The following is a 19,475-nucleotide window of genomic DNA, read 5'->3' on the forward strand; positions in this document are numbered from 1 at the left end:
TAAATAAATTAATTAATTAAAAATGTTCTATCAGACATTCATTTGGTAAAAAATATGTTTATTATTTATCTCAACATAGAGCCTAAATCTATTCTCCACATAAACACCGAGTATTCGGGGTATTGTTTTAATATACACCAAGTTTCCCAGGAACGCCATTTCCCTGTAATTGTTGCAAGAGGGTGCTTGGTCTTGATTCGAAAATCAGCAACATGGCTTCTCTCTGTATTTGAGATGCCACTCCAGTTCTCCTGGATCAGTCTGCATGTGCCGCTTTGGCTGACACAGTGATTCTAGGAACGGCTGCAAGCATCTGATGATTCCATTAGGGCTTCTGGTGAAGTGGTGCAAAATTTTTGCATATTCAAATATATAATACTTTATACATTAGTTTCCTCTTGTTTTTCCTTGTAATACAGGAAATTCAATTCATTATTTTGAAATTGTGTGTGTAGACTGCTTTGAGGGATATACTTCATTTGTCCCTCTCGACCCGGTCTACTCTCTGCTCTACTGCACCCTGCTACCTGCCCCAGGAGGCCAACTTTCATAAATGACATCAACCAGCTCCCTTGCCCAGTGGCTTCCTGTGGGGTTCAGCCAGAGGGAGATACCACTCCCTCCTCTTGGTCCTTCAGGCCCAGGGATGGCAGACACGTCCTCTAGTGCTTCCTCATTTCTTGTTGGTTCCCTTCACTTTGCCCAACCTTTGTCAATAATCCCTTTATAAAACTGGCCTTGATTGGACTCGGCTTGAGTGTGCCATCTGTTTCCTGCCAGACCCTAACTAATACAGTAGCTACATTATTTCTCAATTTCATTTCAGGACAGTAAAGGGCAAATTACAAAAGATTTGTTATAAAAAAGGAATAAATCCAGAATGTGGAACATTCTACAGGGCAATTGAGCTGGTTTCTGCAATAAGTCAATGATATGAAAAATAAAGGGAAGAGGAGGACTGCTGGCAATGAATAAAGTTGAAAGGATACGGCAGCAAAATATAATGTGAAGACCTGTTTGGATCCAAGTTTGAACAAATCCACTGTAATAACACATATCTGAGACATTAGGGAAAGTGTAATTATGGACTGGATATTAAATGATACCAAAGAACTATTTTAAATGCTGTTAGGTATGGTCACGGCATTGTGGTTTTGCAAGACAATGGCCCATGTCTTTAAGAAATGCATACCAGGGGTTTCCCTGGTGGCGCAGTGGTTGGGGGTCCACCTGCCGATGCGGGGGATGCGAGTTCGTGCCCTGGTCCAGGAGGATCCCGCGTGCCGCAGAGCGGCTGGGCCCATGAGCCATGGCTGCTGAGCCTGTGCGTCCGGAGCCTGTGCTCCACAGCCGGAGAGACCGCAGCGGTGAGAGGCACGCGTACAGCAAAAAAAAAAAAAAAGAAATGCATACCGATCTTGCTTGAATTACAAAAGAAAGAGAGAAAAAGAAAAAAAGAAATGCATACTGAAGTAGGTAGGAGTGAAATGACTGGTGTCTGGGGATTTGCTTTCAAATCCCAGACTTCTGCAAAGAAAAAGAGAAAAAGGGATAGGTAAAGCAAATGGGGAGAAGTATTGTTAAATATTGAACCCAGGTAATAGATATATGGGAATACATTGTACTATTCTCTCCACTTTCGTTTGTATGTTTGACATTATTTATGATAAAACATTTAAAAAATAAATTAAATTAAATTAAAAGGGAGTATTGGATCTGATAGGGTTGAGAGCCATCGACCAAGTGTAGACAAGAGAAGAGGTCTGAGACTGGGTCCTGGGCACTTCAGGTAGAGGTTGGGAAGATGGGAGGAAAGCCCCAGAGGGAAAAAGAGAACAAAGAGAGAAGAGTGTCCCTGTGAGGTCAAATGAGTTTCAAGGAGGAAGTGATCATCTGGGCTGTAGATAAGCAAGTAAGAGGGCAACTGACCACTGGACTTAGCAACATGGAGGTCATTGGTGACCTTGACAAGAGCAGTTTTGGTGTAATAGTTGGGGCAAAAGCTGACCGGATTAGAGTCCAATCATCCCTCTCTCTAGATACTGCTCTTTGCTCTGCTGCCTGTTACAGCACTCCCTGCGGCTAGGGTAAGTGGACTGGAGTGGGTTCAAGAGAGAATGGGAGTAGACAAAGTAGAGAGAGAGGATAAAGGCAATCTTTTGAGATGTGTTGCTATAAAGTAGATTAGAAAAATGAGACGGTACCTAGAAAAAAGTGTGCTGTCAGAGGAGGGATTTGGTTTGATTTTATTTTCTTTTTTTTCTTTTTTTGGCTGTGTTGGGTCTTCATTGCTGTGCGTGGGCTTTCTCCAGTTGTGGCGAGCGGGGGCTTCTCATTGCGGTGGCTTCTCTTGTTGCAGATCATGGTCTCTAGGCACGCGGGTTTCAGTAGTTGTGGATCACAGGCTCCTGAGCACAGGCTCAGTAGTTGTGGAGCATGGGCTTAGTCGTTCCGCCGCATGTGAGATCTTCCCGGACCAGGGATCGAACCCATATCCCCTGCATTGGCAGGCAGATGCTTATCCACTGCGCCACCAGGGAAGCCCTGATTTGGGTTTTAAGACAGGAGATAACATGGCCTGTTTGTAAGCTGCTGAGAATGAATCATTAGAGAGGGAGTAATGGAAGATGTGAGAGAGAGAGAGAGAAAACTATTGTATGACGAATGCGCTCGAATAAAGGAGTGCAGATACTGGTGGGTAGGTTGATGTGTTGGTCGTAGAATGTAGAAGTTCTCTTTTGATTGCTTTTCTAATGAAATAAGAAGCAAGATCACCATTTGAGAGTGAGGGTGGAGAGGAGGCTTTGGAGGTTTGAGAAGACAGAGGGTGTGAGATAGTTAAGAGTGGAAGAACAAATGGACTTGGGAAATGAGTAGCATCACAGGCCCATTTATAGTGAAACTAGCCAATATTGTTGTGTCTTTTTCTCAACCATGTTGAGCCTGGGATTTGGATTTAAACAGGAATGTATCCAAGCAAGATCTATATAGAGGAAAGAGGGCAAGAAAGTAATGATAATGATGAGACCATGGACCCCAAGAGGTAAGTAGGCAAGGTGAAGGGCAATAAAAAGGTGGTAGGGTCAATGGGCTGGAGGTCCTGAAGAGGTTAGAAAGTTAATGGATTCACGATATTTAAGAGAGTGAGCCAGAAAGATAAGCGGTGATGGTCAATAAATGGGATTCTTTAAAATAATGAAAATACCAGCTGGAACTTTAAGATCGATGAAGATGTTTTTTAAATTAAATATATGGAAGTTTCATAGAATTAATAAGTGAATTTAAAAAGGCTACTGGATACAAGGTCAATATACAAAACAAATGTATTTCTGTCGATACATACTAGCAAGAAACAATTGGAAAATGAAACTTAACAAAACAATACCATTGGAGCCGGTGTCCGGGGCCACTGGTGGGACGTGTCCAGCGCTTGGCGCAGCAGGAAGCAGCGACCATCTCGGCCTGAGTTCCCGGCGCCAGCCCGGTTCCTTTCCCGCTGCCGCCACGCTCAACTTCTTCACCATTTTCTCCAAAGGTGGCTCGTGCTCTGGTGCTTCCAGGGCGTGAGCGACTCATGCACCCGGCTCATTAACGCGTTGATTCGTTCGGTACTGTGGCAGGAAAGGGGAGGTAACAACTCCTTCACCCATGAGGCACTCACGCTCAGGTATAAACTGGACAACCAGTTTGAGCTGGTGTTTGTGGTAGGTTTTCAGAAGATCCTAACACTGACATATGCAGGCAAGTTGATAGACGCTGTGCACCGGCTGTTTTGTGACAAGTACCGCACTGAGATCCGACAGCAACGTGCCCTAAGTCTGTTGAATGGTACTTTCAGTTGCCAGAATGACTTTCTGCGGCTCCTTCGTGAATCAGAGGAGAGCAGTAAGATCCGTGCTCCCACAGCCATGAAGAAATTGGAAGATTCTGAAAAGGCCAAGAAACCTGTGAGGTCCATGATTGAGACACGGGGTGAAAAGCCTAAGGAAAAAGCCAAGAACAGCAAAAAAAAAAAAAAAAAAAAACAAGGGGACCAAGAAGGAAGGTTCTGATGGCCCTTTGGCTACCAGCAAAGAAGTCCCTGCAGAAAAGTCAGGTCTCCCAGTGGGGCCTGAGAACGGGATAGAACTTTCCAAACAGGAATTGATCCGCAGGAAGTGAAAAGAGTTCATTCAGAAGCATGGGAGGGGTATGGAGAAGTCCGGCAAGTCCAGTAAGTCAAATGCTCCCAAGGAGAAGGGCAAAAAAGTGCCCAGGGTGTGGGCACTGGGTGGCTCTGCTAACAGAGAAGTCTTGGACTATTGCACTCCCACCATCAATGGAGCCCCTGAGGTGGCCCCAGCCGAGGGCATCAACTGGATTCGAGGGACTGGGTCTGGGAGGCAGCTTTAGGATCTGGACCGCAGCAGCTCAGATGACTAAGGGGCTGCTCAAAACGCCATCAAACCTAGTGCTACCAAGGGGAACCTGGATGGCATGTGTGGGATGCTGAGGGACCTTGAGGGTTCCAAGAGCTTGAGTCGTGAAGACATGGAATCTGTGCGGGACAAGATGCATGACCATCTCATTGCTAAGAACGTGGCAGCAGACACTGCAGTGCAACTCTGTGAATCTGTGGCCAGCAAGCTGGAAGGGAAGGTGATGGGGACGTTCAGCACGGTGACTTCCCAAGCAAGCTCTCCAAGAGTCCCTGGTGCAGGTTCTGCAGCTACAGCACTGTGTGGACACGCTCCAGGATATCATGGATGCCCAGCACCATCAGCGCCCTTACGTGGTCACTTTCTGTGGTGTGAATGACATGGGGAAGTCTATTAATCTTGCCAAGATTTCCTTCCTGCTGTTAGAGAACGGCTTCAGTGTCCTCATTCCTGCCTGCGATACATTTCGTGCTGGGGCTGTGGAGCAGCTGCGGACACACACCCGGCGTTTGAGTGCCCTACACCCCCCCGAGAATCACGGCAGCCACACCATGGTGCAGTTGTTTGAGAAGGGCTATGGCAAGGATACTGCTGGCATTACCATGGAAGCCGTTGCCTTTGCACATAACCAAGGTTTTGATGTGGTGCTGGTGGACACAGCTGGCCGCATGCAAGACAATGCCCCTCTGATGACTGCCCTGGCCAAGCTCATTACTGTCAACGCACTGACTTGGTGCTGTTTGTGCGGGAGGCCTTAGTAGGCAATGAGGCCGTGGACAAGCTGGTCAAGTTCAACAGAGACTTGGCTGACCATTCTATGGCCCAGACACCTCGGTGTCCTTACCAAACTTGATACCATTGATGACAAGGTGGGAGCTGCTATTTCTATGACCTACATCACAAGCAAACCCATCGTCTTTGTGGGCACTGGCCAGGTCTACTGTGACCTATGCAGTCTCAATGCCAAGACTGTGGTGGTTGCCCTCATAAAGGCTTAATGTGGCTCTTGGCCAATACCAAGTCACCACTTCCCCCCAAAGCCCCCATCCCTGTATCAAGAACGTGCTCTAGAGAATGTGAGCAACTTGTCTTCAGCGTTGTTCAAAGGCAGAGTGAGAGGAGCTCCGGGCAGGGGCTTGCAGCCCCTCCTAACCCCACTCCCAGTTCAGCCCAGCCTCCATCTGCAAGGAGGACCTAATCATGTTACAATCACTGCCCATTACCCGCCCCCATCCCCACGCTCCTCCCCCTTCCTACTCAGGTATCCCTTCACTCTGCCTACAGACTCGGTCTCATTACAGCTTTGACCAATGGTTGGAAGATCCAACACCAGAGCGTTGCTAGCTAAGTGTGGTCATGGGGACGTCCAAGCATCATCCCCAGCTCCATTAGATAAAGGGACTTCCACAGCCATCTCTGGGTCTTGAGTGGCACCTCTCCCTAGGATACACAGCTTTCAGGTCCCTGGGGCCAGGGACACCCAGGGAGTGTGGCACACTGTGGCAGTGTATGGCCTGTTCTTAAGTGCTGCTAATTCGAGGATGACCCCTGTCTCTGTTTACCCAAAGCATCAGCTAGGCCAGAGTGATGTGTTACAGATGAGTGAAAGAGGAGTCCCTGCTTCCCCCAGAGATAAAGGGAGCTGAGCTGCAGTGTTGCACTGGGCTTCTCAGCCTCCAAGATCTCCTCCCCCTTCCAGAATCCAGACATAACTTTGCATGTTCCCTTTCCCGGGAGAAAACCAACTGTCAGAGGCGAGACACATTGCCCCCTCCCCGTTCTTCACCTGAGATGAGTCCTGGCTTTTCCTCATCCTCTTCTACAGTGCCCGGTAGACAAGTGCTCCGTTGAATACAGACCTTGTTAAGACTTGTCCTGTAGCTTGGTATTACAGATGTGCTGTTAGTGCAATAAGGTGAAGGTTGTCTGCCCAGAGAAATACATAATTTATATAAGAAAATAAATTTCATAAATAAAAAAACCAATGCTATTTGTAACTGCATGAAAAATATTAAATACCTAGGAATAAATCTATTGAAAGGTGTGCAAGACCTTGACACTGAAAACTATAAAATATATCTGGAGAAAAATTAAAGATTACCTCAGTAAATGGACAGATATTCCATGTTCATAAATTGGAAGACTCAATATTGTTATTGATTTTTTCTAAATTGGTCTATAGTTTCAATGCAATCCAATTAAAATTCCCACAAGCCATGTGTGTAGTATGTGTGTGTGTGATTGTGTGTAAATTGACAAGGTGATAGAAAAATTTACACGATAATTAAAGGACCTAGAATATGCAAGAACTCTTTTTTTTTTTTTTGGCTGCATTGGGTCTTCATTACTGTGCCCAGGCTTTCCCTAGTTGTATCTAGTTGTGGAGAGCCGGGACTGCTCTTTGTTGCGACGCGCGGGCTCCTCATTGCGGTGGCTTTTCTTGTTGCGGAGCACAGGCTCTAGGCGTGCAGTCTTCAGTAGTTGCAGCACGAAGCCTCAGTAGTTGTGGCTCGCGGGCTCTAGAGCACAGGCTCAGTAGTTGTGGCACAAGGGCTTAGTTGCTCCGTGGCATGCAGGATCTTCCCGGACAAGGGCTCAAACCCGTGTCTCCTGCATTGACAGGTGGATTCTTAACCACTGCACCACGAGGGAAGCCCAGAATATACAAGAACTCTTGAAAAAAAGTTGGAAGACTTAAGTCACCAGATTTCAAGATTTACTATAAAGCTATAGTAATTAATAGCAGGGACCTTTTGGAGCAAAAATAGGCAAATACGATCACTGGAACAGAATAAAGCGTCTAGAATGGACCCACACGTGTATGCTCTCTTGATTTTCATCAAAGGTGTCATTGTAATTAAGTAGAGGAAGGATGGCGCTTTAATGAATGATATTGGAACAATTAGATGTATGTGGAGAAAAAAGAACCCTGACCCTTAAACTATACACAGAAAATAATTCTAAGGTGGATCATAGACCTAAATGTCAAAACTTCAACACTCAAACTTCTAAATAAATACATAGAGTTTTTTTGATATTGGGGTAGGTAAAGATAGTCAGATCACAAAATGCACTTAGCTCTTAAAAAATGGATAAATTGGACTTAAAAACATCTAATCATCAACAGATACCATTAAGAAAACAAATCAGCAAGGTAGAGACTGATAAATCGTATCCAGAATATAGAAAGAACCCTTACAAATCGTTAAGAAAAATACAAACATTCAATTCAAAATGAGTAAAAGACTTGGAACAAGCATTTCACAAAGGACAAATGGCCAGTAATGTATGAAACTGCTTAAAATAATATCTCATCAAAGAATGCACGTCAAAGCAACAATGAGATACTTGATACATTCAGAAGAAAGGCTTTAAAAAAAAACCTGTCATCTAGGGTTGCTGAGGATGTGGACTAACTTGAATTTTCATATGTTATTATTTGGCAGATCCTTAAAAAACCAGACATACATCTACACTATGATGCAACAATTCCACATGCAGACATACACCCAAGAAAAATTAGTTCATATGTCTGTCAGAAGTCTGGTACAAGAATGTTCACAGCAACTTTAGTCAACAGCCAAAATTGGACAAAATCCAAATATCCATCAACAGGAGAATAAAACACTTGGTGATGTATTCACAAAATGAAATATTACCAGCAATAATCAAAATGAAAAAAAGAATACTAGTACACAGAACAACACAGATAAATCTCAAAAACATTGTGCTAAGGCAAAGAAACCAGACACAGAAGAATACATACTATATGGTTCCATTCATAAGAAGTTCAAGAATAAGCAAAACTAACCTATGGTGACAGAAATCAGAATAGTCGTTACCTCTGGTGGATTGGGTATTGATTGAAAAAGGCACAAGGGAACTTCCGGGGAGATAGAAATGTTCTATATCTTGAACTGGGTGGAGGTTATGTGGGTGTATACATAGGGAAAAGTTGAGCTGTACAGTTAAGATTTGTGCATTTTCCTATATGAAATTTACCATAATAAAAAAAGTTTTTAATAAGGAGCTTCCTTTATAATTACAAAAGCAAATAAACGCATGCTTTTTACAGGAAATTAAAGCAACTAAAGGAGTGAAACCAAGCCTTGAACCCATTTCTGGGGACATGGGTCTATCTTCAACTCTCTGCAGTTTGAGATGAGATTGAAGGAGGTTGTGTTTTGTGCAGACTCCAAAGACAGATCCAGGGTATGTGGGGGGCAAAGCACAAGCACCCAGTTTCCATTTAGGATGAGGAATATCGTTTTTACACCTTTCTTTAGAAATAAAAAGACTGACTTGAACCATAATGAACTGTCTGCCAATGGTGTGTGTGAGCAAAATGCAGCCAGACAGCCACAGGCGGAAATGTCTTTGCGGCGTCTAAGCATCAGGTGGCAGTTGGATTAGACAACCTAGTCTCTTCCCTTGTGGGCTCTGTGCCTGGGTCCCTTTAAGAAATAGCAGGGAGTGGATCTGCATCTAGCCTGGGTGTTAACAGAAAAGACCAAACCCATCTCCTAGGAAACTAGCTCTGGAGTCTGGGCCCTGGTGGAAGTAAAGGGGAAGGGACTGACACAGGACAAGAGTCTTGGTCCTTCAGAAACTGACAATTCCGCTCAGAACTATAAACAATAAATTCTGGGGAACAAGACTTTAACAAGGGAAAACAAACAGGAAGCTATTGAAAAGATGAAAACCTGAACCAAGAAAACTGCAGTGGGGATGAAGGGGATGGAGATCACTTCCTCAGCCCTGAGACACGACTGTTACTTCTTCATCTCTATGCCCATCCATGCCCCTCCCTCAGCAAGCTCTCCTCTAAATTGTTCTTGTATTCTACAAATTTACCATTTACCCCCTTTAAAAATTATGATGTATTTCAGACATACAGAGGCTATAAGGACTAATGTAATAAACACCTGTGAAACCACTACCCTGTTTAGGAAATAAAGCATTAATACTGAAAAAAAAAAGTAAGAAAGAAACTGATAATTTGGAGGGAAAACAAAAATAACTCTAAGTGTGGGAGTGAGAACTAGATTCCATTCTGCTTCTGTCTCTGGTTGGCTGTGTGACCTTGTGTGACTCCATTGCCCTCTCTGAACCTGCGGGCTGCCCTGGGTGGTTCCCCTACCTTCCCCATTACAGATGTCCTTTGAGGCTGCATGGGGGTCCTAAGGGAAAGGTACTGGGTTGAGTGACTGCGGTGACTGCCATGGGAGACAGAGAGACTTCAGGCCTCATCTCTCATCTCTGATGAACCACTATAAGGGCAGACAGTCCTGCCCCCTCCTTGCTTCTCTGACCCAGGTCACCCCCAAGATATGCCAGACTCCCTCCAAGCTATCCAGGCCATATTGGATCACCTTGGAGTGGGGACCCAGTCCACCCACCCCAGGTCATTTTCAACAGGATCTCTGCCAGACAGAAGGTAATTTCCTGGATGGGTGAACAATCAGAACTTACTCAAGGCTGGGCCACTTTAGGGCTTAGGCCTCACCCCAGAAAATGGAAAGCACTTTAGGCCATAGCAATCGGGCACTTCCTTGATTGCCCTGGAGATGTGAGCCCCACCCTGCCTCTCACAGCTGCCCTGGAGAAAAAGAGGGAAACCCTAGAAAGCCACAGGAGCAGAAACAAGGGAAGCCAGAGGCCAGGGACGCTGGTACAAATTGTTGGACTGCTTGCCTACTGTCTAGAACTTGTCTCAGTGTATCTGGAACATCGATGACCATTCTGATCGCCTCGACCACCTTTGAGAGAACCCCCTTGCTCGTATCAAAACGGTCCCTTTTGGTCCTTTGCCCTGGACCTTTGACATTCTGGACTAGTTCTGTTCTCACTTGTGGCTGAATGTAACATGTGTACAATAAATCATCTCTTTTGCTGTGTTAGCTGAAGAAAAAAAAAAAAAGAGGGAGGCTCTGGATCTCATCCAAAACACCCAGTCCTAAACCTTCCCTGGTTCTCTACCGCCTCTGTCATTGCTGCTGCCTTCTTCTCTCCTCTCCTGCCCCGCTTCTTGGGGTTACAAATGAATTTTAGCAAGTAGGAAATTTGCAAACACGGAATCTGCAAATAATGAGAATCAACTGTATGTTGCCCTGGTGGGTACTGGAGTGACCTCTGAGTCAGCCTGGAAGAGTCAGGGAAGATTCCCAAAGAGATGAGACTTTGGCTGTGACCTGAAATACAGAGCGGTCTAGACAGGGGATCTGTGACCAAATAGGTCATGTGGTGTAACAGAGAGCTATTTTTTTCCTATTCCTAGGTAATTTGTTGCTCTCATAAGTGTGGTCTTCTCTTTCCCCTTATCTTCTAACTTAGCACTGGACAACAGAACTTTGTGCAATGATGGATATGTTCTATAATTACATGAATACAATAGCCACTAAGCACACGTGGCTATTGAGAACTTAAAATGTAACCAATAGGACTGAGAAACCGAATTTTTTTCATTTAATTTTAATTATTTTGCATTTAAATTCAAATAGCCACACATGGTAGTGGTTATCATGTCAAACGATGCAGTTGTTTTGTTTTTTTAACATTTTTATTGGCGTATAATTGTTTTACAATTGTGTGTTAGTTTCTGCTTTATAACAAAGTGAATCAGTTATACATATACATATATCCCCATATCTCCTCCCCCTTTTGTCTCCCTCCCACTCACCCTATCCCACCCTTCTAGCTGGTCACAAAGCACCGAGCTGATCTCCCTGTGCTGTGCGACTGCTTCCCACTAACTATCTATTTTACATTTGGTAGTGTATATATGTCCATATATACACTAGCACTCTCTTACTTTGTCCCAGCTTACCCTTCCCTCTCCCCATGTCCTCAAGTCCATTCTCTAGTAGGTCTGCGTCTTTATTCCCATCTTGTCCCTAGGTTTTTCATGACCTTCTTTTTTTTTTAGATTCCATATATATGTGTTAGCATACGGTATTTGTTTTTCTCTTTCTGACTTACTTCACTCTGTATGACAGACGCTAGGTCCATCCACCTCACTACAAATAACTCAATTTCATTTCTTTTTATGGCCGAGTAATATTCCATTGTATACATGTGCCACATCTTCTTTACCCATTCATCTGCTGATGGACACTTAAGGTTGCTTCCATGTCCTGGCTATTGTAAATAGAGCTGCAATGAACATTCTGGTACATGACCCTTTTTTTTTTTAAATAAATTTATTTATTTTATTTATTTATTTTTGGCTGTGTTGGGTGTTCGTTGCTGTGCGCAGGCTTTCTCTAGTTGTGGAGAGCGGGGGCTACTCTTCGTTGCAGTGCACAGGCTTCTCATTGCAGTGGCTTCTCTCGTTGTGGAGCACGGGCTGTAGGCACATGGGCTTCCGTAGTTGTGGCACATGGGCTCAGTAGTTGTGGCTCACAGGCTCTAGAACACAGGCTCAGTAGTTGTGGCACACGGGCTTAGTTGCTCCGTGGCATGTGGGATCTTCCCAGACCAGGGCTCAAACCCATGCCCCCTGCACTGGCAGGCGGATTCTCAACCACTACGCCGCCAGGGAAGCCCACATGACCCTTTTTGAATTATGGTTTTCTCAGGGTATATGCCCAGTAGTGGGACTGCTGGGTCATATGGTAGTTCTATTTCTGTTTTTTTAAGGAAACTCCATACTGTTCTCCATAGTGCTGTATCAATTTACATTCCCACCAACAGTGCAAGAGGGTTCTCTTTTCTCCACACCCTCTCCAGCATTTATTGTTTGTAGATTTTTTTATGATGGCCATTCTGACTGGTGTGATATGATATCACATTGTAGTTTTGATTTGCATTTCTCTAATGATTAATGATGTTGAGCATTCTTTCATGTGTTTGTTGGCAATCTGTATATCTTCTTTGGAGAAATGTCTATTTAGGTCTTCTGCCCATTTTTGGATTGGGTTGTTTGTTTTCTTGGTCTTGAGCTGGCTGAGCTGTTTATATATTTTGGAGATTAATCCTTTGTCTGTTGATTCGTTTGCAAATATTTTCTCCCATCCCGAGGGTTGCCTTTTCGTCTTGTTTGCAGTTTCATTTGCTTTGCAAAAGCTTTTAAGTTTCATTAGGTCCCATTTGTTTATTTTTGTTTTTATTTCCCTTACTCTAGGAGGTGGATCAAAAAAGATCTTGCTGTGATTTATGTCAAAGAGTGTTCTTCCTGTGTTTTCCTCTAAGAGTTTTATAGTGTCCGGTCTTACATTAAGTCTCTAATCCATTTTTAGTTTATTTTTGTGTATGGTGTTAGGGAGTGTTCTAATTTCATTCTTTTATATGTAGCTGCCCAGTTTTCCAAGAACCATTTATTGAAAAGACTGTCTTTTCTCCACTGTATATCTGTGCCTCCTTTGTCATAGATTAGTTGACCACAGGTGCATGGGTTTATCTCTGGGCTTTCTATCCTGTTCCATTGATCTATATTTCTGTTTTTGTGCCAATACCATATTGTCTTGATTACTGTAGCTTTGTAGTATAGTCTGAAGTCAGGGAGTCTGATTTCTTCAGCTCCATTTTTTGCCCTCAAGGCTGCTTTGGCTATTCGAGGTCTTTAGTGTCTCCATACAAATTTTAAGATGTTTTGTTCTAGTTCTGTAAAAAAGGTCACTGGTAGTTTAATAGGGATTACATTGAATCTGTAGATTGCTTTGGGTAGTATAGTCATTTTCACAATATTGATTCTTCCAATCCAAGAACATGGTATATATCTCCATTTGTTTGTTTCATCTTTGATTTCTTTCATCAGTGTCTTATAGTTTTCTGAGTACAGGTCTTTTACCTCCTTAGGTAGGTTTATTCCTAGGTATTTTATTCTTTTTGTTGCAATGGTGAATGGGATTGTTTCCTTAATTTCTCCTTCTGATCTTTTGTTGTTAGTGTATAGGAATGCAAGAGATTTCTGTGCATTAGTTTTGTATCCTGCAACTTTACCAAATTCACTGATTAGCTCTAGGAGTTTTCTGGTGGCATCCTTAGGATTCTCTATGTATAGTATCATGTCACCTGCAAACAGTGACAGTTTTACTTCTTCTTTTCCAATTTGGATTCCTTTTATTTCTTTTTCTCCTCTGATTGCTGTGGCTAGGACTTCCAAATCTATGTTGAATAATAGTCATAAGAGTGGACATCCTTGTCTTGTTCCTGATCTTAGAGGAAATGCTTTCAGTTTATCACCATTGAGAATGACATTTGCTGTGGGTTTTTCATATATGGCCTTTATTATGTTGAGGTAGGTTCCCTCTATGTCCACTTTCTGGAGAGTTTTTTTTTTTTTTTTTTTTGCGGTACGCGGGCCTCTCACTGCTGTGGCCTCTCCCATTGCGGAGCACAGGCCCCGGACGCGCAGGCTCAGCAGCCGTGGCTCACAGGCCCAGCCGCTCCGCGGCATATGGGATCCTCCCGGACCGGGCACGAACCCGTGTCCCCTGCATCGGCAGGCGGACTCTCAACCACTGCGCCACCAGGGAGGCCCTGGAGAGTTTTTATCATAAATGGGTGTTGAATTTTGTCAAAAGATTTTTCTGCATCTATTGAGATGATTATATGGTTTTTATTCTTCAGTTTGTTAACATGGTGTATCACACTGATTTGCATATATTGAAGTATCCTTGCATCCCTGGGATAAATCCCACTTGATCATAGTGTATGATCCTTTTAATGTGTTGTTGGATTCTGTTTGCTGGTATTTTGTTGAGGGTTTTTGCGTCTATATTCATCCATGATACTGGTCTGTAATTTTCTTTTTTTGTAGTATCTTTGTCTGGTTTTGGTATCAGGGTGATGGTGGCCTCATAGAATGAGTTTGGGAGTGTTCCTTCCTCGGCAGTTTTTGGAAGAGTTGAGAAGGTTGGGTGTTAGCTCTTCTCTAAATGTTTGATAGAATTCACCTGTGAAGCCATCTGGTCCTGGACTTTTGTTTGTTGGAAGATTTTTAATCACAGTTTCAATTTCAGTGCTTGTCATTCGTCTGTTCATATTTTCTATTGCTTCCTGGTTCAGTCTTGGTAGGTTATACATTTCTAAGAATTTGTCCATTTCTTCCAGGTTGTCCATTTTATTGGCATAGAGTTGCTTGTAGTAGTCTCTTAAGATGCTTTGTATTTCTGTTGTAACTTCTCCTTTTTCATTTCTAATTTTACTGATTTGAGTCCTCTCCCTCTTTTTCTTGATGAGTCTGGCTAAGGTTTATCAATTTTGTTTACCTTCTCAAAGAACCAGCTTTTAGTTTGATTGATCTTTGCTATTGTTTTCTTTGTTTCTATTTCATTTATTTCTGCTCTGATCATTATGATTTCTTTCCTTTTACAAACTTTGGGTTTTGTTTTTTCTTCTTTCTCTAGTTCCTTTCTCTAACCTTCCTTTAAGTTTGGATTGTTTATTTGAGATTTTTCTTGTTTCTTGAGGTAGGCTTGTATTGCTATAAACTTCCCTCTTAGAACTGCTTTTGCTGCATCCCATAGGTTTTGGATCGTCATGTTTTCATTGTCATTTGTCTCTAGGTATTTTTGATTTCCTCTTTGATTTCTTCAATGATCTCTTGATTATTTGGTAAGTGATTGTTTAGCCTCCATGTGTTTGTGTTTTTTACATTTTTTTCCCTGTAATTTATTTCTAATCTTGTAGCATTGTGGTCAGAAAAGATGCTTGACATGATTTCAATTTTCTTAAATTTACCATGGCTTGATTTGCTACCCAAGATGTGATCTATCCTGTAGGATGTTCTGTGTGCACTTGAGAAGAAAGTGTAATCTGCTGTTTTTGGATGGAATGTCCTATAAATGTCAATTAAATCTATCTGGTCTATTGTGTCATTTAAAGCTTGTGTTTCTTTATTAATTTTCTGTCTGGATGATCTGTCCATTGGTGTAAGTGAGGTGTTGAAGTCCCCCACTACTATTGTATTACTGTCGATTTCCTCTTTTATAGCTGTTAGCAGTTGCCTTATGTATTGAGGTGCTCCTATGCTGGGTGCATATATATTTATAATTGTTATATCTTCTTCCTGGATTGATCCCTTAATCATTATCTAGTGTCCTTCTTTGTCTCTTGTAACATTCTTTATTTTAAAATCTATTTTATCTGATATGAGTATTGCTACTCTAGCTTTCTTTTGATTTCCATTTGCATGGAATATCTTTTTCCATCCCCTCACTTTCAGTCTGTATGTCCCCAGGTCTGAAGTGGGTCTCTTGTAGACAGTGTATATATGGTTCTTGCTTTTGTATCCATTCAGTGAGCCTGTGTCTTTTGGTTGGAGCATTTAATCTATTCACTTTTAAGGTAATTATCGATACGTATGTTCTATTACCATTTTCTTAGTTGTTATGAGTTTGTTTGTGTAGGTCCTTTTCTTCTCTTGTGTTTCCCACTTAGAGAAGTTCCTTTAGCATTTGTTGTAGAGCTGGTTTTGTGATGCTGAATTCTCTTAGCTTTTGCTTGTCTGTAAAGCTTTTGATTTCTCCATCGAATCTGAATGAGATCCTTGCCAGGTAGAGTAATCTTGGTTGTAGGGTCTTCCCTTTCACCACTTTAAATATATTGTGCCACTCCCTTCTGGCTTGTAGAGTTGCTGCTGAGAAATCAGCTGTTAACCTTATGGGAGTTCCCTTGTATGTTATTTATCGCTTTTCCCTGGTTGCTTTCAATAAGTTTTCTTTGTCTTTAATTTTTGTCAATTTGATTACTATGTGTCTCGCCGTGTTTCTCCTTGGTTTTATCCTGCCTGGGACTCTCTGCACTTCCTGCACTTGGGTGGCTATTTCCTTTCCCATGTTTGGGATGTTTTTGACAATAATCTCTTCAAATATTTTCTCTGGTCCTTTCTCTCTCACTTCTCCTTCTGGGACACCTATAATGCAAATGTTGTTGCATTTAATGTTGTCCCAGAGGTCTCCTAGGCTGTCTTCATTTCTTTTCATTCTTTTTTCTTTATTCTGTTCCGTGGCAGTAAATTCCACCATTCTGTCTTCTGGGTCACTTATCCGTTCTTCTGCCTCAGTTATTCTCATGTTGATTCCTCCTAGTGTATTTTTCATTTCAGTTATTGTATTGTTCATCTCTGTTTGTTTGTTCTCTAATTCTTCTAGGTGTTTGTTCTTTAATTCTTCTAGGTCTTTGTTAAACATTTCTTGCATCTTCTCGATCTTTGCCTCCATTCTTTTTCTGAGGTCCTGGATCATCTTCACCATCATTATTCTGAATTCTTTTTCTGGAAGGTTGCCTATCTCCACTTCATTTAGTTGTTTTTCTTGGGTTTTATCTTGTTCCTTCATCTGGTACCAAGTCCTCTGTCTTTTCATTTTGTCTTTCTTTCTGTGAATGTGGTTTTCCCTCCACACGCTGCAGAATTGTAATTCTTGCTTCTGCTGTCTGCCCTCTCTGTATTGATTTTTGTATGTTAATTTTATATCCCATATCCTTATGGACTTTTCTTGTTTAGCGGAGTTTTTCAGTTGATTCACTTGGGTTCTCTTGGAATACAATCATTGGCAAATAAATATAATTTTACCTACTTTCCAATTTTATTTCTTTTTTTATCTAATTGCATTGGCTAATATCTCCAATGAAAGGTTACATAGTAATAGTGGTGATAGTGCATATCTTTGTTTCTGATTTAGTCGAATTTCTAAGTGTGATTTCTTCCTTTTTTTTTTTATATGAAAATGATACAAACAGGTGACAAATGAATTGTTTTGTCCCCCAAGCTTGCTCCTCCTCCAGTGCTCCCTCTATTACAGAGGGAGCTCCTCTATTGCTCCCTCTCTGTTCCCTAAATTAGAAATCTAGGCATTGGACTTCCCTGGTGGTACAGTGGTTAAGAATCTGGCTGCCAATGCAGGGGACGTGTGTTCGAGCCCTGGTCCAGGAAGATCCCACATGCTGTGGAGCAACTAAGCCCGTGCACCACAACTACTGAGCCTGTGTGCCACAACTAGTGAAGCCTGCATGCCTAGAGTCCATAGTATGCAACAAGAGAAGCCACCATAATGAGAAGCCCTCTCATCACAACGAAGAGTAGCACCCCTTGCTTCAACTAGAGACATCCCACGCACAGCAATGAAGACCCAATGCAGCCAATAATAAATAAATAAAATTGTTAAGAAAAAAAGAAATCTAGACATCACCTTCATTTCTCTCTTTCCCTCTCCCTCTCTCACCCTTTCTCTGTCAACTATCCAGGCCAAACAGCTGCCAACTCTGTCTTCTTTCTGTTTCCACTGCCACCACCTCTGTCTGGTACTCTTCATTACCCAGGAACATTTCAAGAGCAGCCTCTTCATTAGTCATCCTGCTTCCACTTTCACTTCCTTCAATCCTTTCTGCACAAAGCAGATGATACAGTCTTTCTAAACTCTTAATCATCATATGGTTCCCCTACTTAAAACTTGTCAATGGCTTCTGTCTGCTCTTAGGATAAAGAGAAAAATCCTTTTGGTTCACAAAGCCCTGTGCCATCTGCCTCTGCCTACACTTTTTTAGAAATGTAAATCAATTTTGTAGAAATGTAAATCAATTTTTAAACCTCTTCAATGGCTTTGGCTGCTCTCAAAATAGAACTGAAACTCTCACTGTGGGCTGCAAGGCCCTGGGTGAGCTGGTTCCCACGTAGCTCTCCAAATCCATGTCACACCATCTACCCTCTCCTTCATGACTCTCTGGCTGCACAGTGTTCTTTCAGTACTTCAGATACACTAGGTTCTTTCCTACCTCTGGGTTTTTATGCTAGCTGTCGCTTCTACCTGCAATACTTTCCCCCAAGCTCTTCAAATGTCTGTCTAATTCTCCTCCTTTGTGATTTGATTCAAACATCACTTTCTCAGAACATTCTTTCCTGAGCACCTGATTTAAAATAACCTCCAGATAAAATAAATAAAATAACCTCCACACCATTTCCCTCTATTAGTGCACCCTGCTTATTTCTTTCATGGTGCTTATTGCAATCTGAAATTATCTTATGTGCATGTCCATTTATTTGTCATTGGTCCCCACTAAGAATGTAAGCTCTGTTTTGTTCACCACTCTATCCTCAGAGACTAATCGATGCATGACACATAATAGGCCCATTATAAATATTTGTTGCGTAAATGGATAACCAGGGTCCTAGAGCCAGTCAAGGACAGATCCGGAAATCCTTCTTTGCAGTGTTAAAAGGTGTTTCCCCTTTCTTCCAGCAGGTGGAGTCAAAGCCACATCTGGTCCTCAGCAGGGGTGGAGTGGAGGGGTACGTGCTTTGCCTGGCTGAGGGCAGAAGGACAGTGAAGAGGGAGAGGCAGGGTTTGTTGTAGTGTTGCTGGATCCAAGCGTAGAGGAAGTCAAGGTGGCAGCGTCTCCCGAAGGACAGGAAGGTATGAGCTGTCCAGAGGCACCTGGAGCAGCCAATGATCCAAGGAGTCCCTGGGATCCCAGATCGCTTTCCCACTTCCCCCGCCCATCCAGCCTCCTAAATCACACCCGCAAGCGTCAGCAAAGGGTCTTTGAGGAGAACCACTTTCTGTGAACATGAAACTGGAGAAGCAAGGGTTTTCAATTCTAAATCCCCAAGGTACAATGGAGGGAAACTGAGACCGGGGAAGCCTCCTAGTGGGTCAGTGGGAGTTGGGTCTGGCTGACAAAGCCCTCTCTAGTCTTAGCTCATTCATTCACCTCCACACGCCCCACCCCTCCCCTCCATGCCTGGCCCTGGGCGCTGTGTAGGCGACCATGACGAGGGCATGGATTCCCAGAGCTGCCCCAAAGATGCAAGGGACAGGCATAGCTTTCGAGAGGCATGCTGGAGCAAAGGCACACTGGACCAGTGTCTGCCAAGGGGACCAAGGGCCAGAGGTGTGTTCCAGGGCCAGGCAGGTGACCTGCAAAAAGGGCTGCATCTAAATCTAGAGCTGGGGAAGTCAGCAGGGGTCTTGGATTTCCTCCTGAAGACAATGGGGACTCAAAGGAGTTTCTAAACAGGAAATCTACTAGGTTATCTTGGATAGCTTGCGGAAGGAATCAAATCTGATTTGAGATCAAATCAGTCAGTCAGCCAGTGAGGATGCTGGTATAATCATC

At 42.9% G+C, this 19,475-nt stretch overlaps 1 pseudogene; it reads left to right on the forward strand.

Annotated features, from left to right (window-relative positions):
• The first annotated feature begins 1,467 nt into the window (after nt 1-1,467).
• On the forward strand, nt 1,468-5,460 carry LOC101274986 (signal recognition particle receptor subunit alpha-like; annotated as a pseudogene).
• The last annotated feature ends 14,015 nt before the right edge of the window (nt 5,461-19,475 follow it).

This window comes from Orcinus orca, chromosome 1, assembly GCF_937001465.1.
Source record: "Orcinus orca chromosome 1, mOrcOrc1.1, whole genome shotgun sequence".
NCBI lineage: Eukaryota > Metazoa > Chordata > Mammalia > Artiodactyla > Delphinidae > Orcinus > Orcinus orca.